This window comes from Meles meles, chromosome X, assembly GCF_922984935.1.
Source record: "Meles meles chromosome X, mMelMel3.1 paternal haplotype, whole genome shotgun sequence".
Taxonomy (NCBI): Eukaryota; Metazoa; Chordata; class Mammalia; order Carnivora; family Mustelidae; genus Meles; species Meles meles.
Genome location: NC_060087.1, coordinates 99,991,756 through 99,993,652, shown reverse-complemented (window position 1 = coordinate 99,993,652; position 1,897 = coordinate 99,991,756). Strand labels below are relative to the sequence as shown.

At 39.6% G+C, this 1,897-nt stretch overlaps 1 pseudogene; it reads right to left on the bottom strand.

The window, feature by feature from the left end:
- Positions 1–344: 344 nt before the first annotated feature.
- Positions 345–507, bottom strand: LOC123935617 (annotated as a pseudogene).
- Positions 508–1,897: the final 1,390 nt, after the last annotated feature.

Sequence of the window (1,897 nt, the reverse complement as noted above, 5' to 3'; positions counted from 1 at the left end):
TAGGCAGAGAGGCAGGCAGAGAGAGAGGAGGAAGCAGGCTCCCCGCTGAGCAGAGAGCCCGATGCGGGGCTCAATCCCAGGACCCTGGGATCATGACCTGAGCCGAAGGCAGAGGCTTTAACCCACTGATCCACCCAGGTGCCCCATGGATATACATTTTTATATCTCTTGGTTATAACTTCAGAGTGGAATTTGCTGGGTTGATAACTCTATCCAATTTTTAAGGTAACTTTCAAATCTTTTTCCAAGTGGCTGCAATTCTTACATCTGCACCATCAATGTGAGGGTATCCTTTTCTCTCCATACATTCTGATAATTATTATTATCTGTGTTTTTAACTATAGCCATCTAAATGAGTGTGGAATATGGTCTTATTGTGATTTTGATTTGTATTTCCCTAATGAGGAATGATATTAGGTGATTTTTTTATATTATAAGCCTATCAATTAGCAATAATCGCGCCTCGGATAAACCTCATTGGCTACGATACTGCCACTGCGCAAAGCTTTATATTATAAGCCTATCAGAAAAAATTTTATTACTGTTTTGTGCAGCTGTTTTTTAAGTCAGGGAAAAGGTATAAAAATAGATAAATGTGTTTTTATACATTATATTTCTTATTATGTTACTGTTTGGGTGTTTGTTTACTTATGAGGATTTAAGTGACTGTCTATGTCCCTACATAGAACAAAGAACATAGAACAAAGAGCTCTTTGTAGTAGTTCGTGTAGGGCAGATATGCTACCAACAAATTTTCTTAATTTGTATCCCAATAATCATCTACCCCCTCAGGCAGCCACAATATTCAACAATTGTCTCTGGTTGCTTTCAGCAAATGTTCTCAAGGAAAATGCTGTTCACAGCAGGCAGTTACTTCTTGTGTTCTTCCTACTCATCCCATATCTTTTCCCCATAACAAAAGATAAGAGGAATGACTTCCAAAATAAGTATTTCAACCACTGGGCTGAAACAGCATTTAGAGGAAATGGAACAAGATGGTATGTGTGGAATATAATTTAAGTTCAAGAAGCTCAAATATTGATGGCTCACAAAAATGAATGAGAGATACTGTTTTCCTCCATAATAATGAAAAATCCAAGATCTTTTGAAACCTTGTTTAGACCACAGTGAAAAACAAGTGTCCTCACCATTCATTAATGGTAATATTATATGTGCTTTCAAACCCCTACACTCCAACATGTATAATTATCCTCTGCCACCCAGAAGGGAAGTGCCTGCCTAGAAGTATTCTGTTGTTGTTGTTTCAAGCTTAGTTTTCCAGAAGGTACACCCTATGGACAGTCAAGAATATGTAGGAAATACTGGCATTTATACGGAAGCTTGGCATCCAGAATTTATCCAAAGCAAACTACAGACAGCTGTAATAGTCTACGAAAGCTCTGTAAACACATCTTCCAGACATTGGGGAATGAAGAAAACTCATAAGTCTTTGAGTTTATGGCAGGTTGGCATTTTTTCACCTCAAAACATGAGTATGACACTTCATCCACATGCTATACTGACAGCCCTGGCTTACTGTCTCCACTGTCAAAACTCTCAGCAAAAGTCACTTAACTCACAACCTCAGGTTCAGTCTAGTTTGCAGCTCTAAGGAGAAAGCTACCTTTTAGGTGACTTACGTATAAGAACTCCACCCACTGGGGCACCTGGGTGGCTCAGTGGGTTAAAGCCTCTGCCTTCAGCTCAGGTCATGATCCCAGAGTCCTGGGATCGAGCCCTACATCGGGATCTCTACTCAGCGGGGAGCCTTCTTCCTCCTCTCTCTCTGTCTGCCTGCCTCTCTGCCTACTTGTGATCTCTCTCTGTCAAATAAGTAAATAAATAAGGTATTGTAAAAAAATTAAAAAAAAAAAAAACTCCACTCACAGAGGCAAAG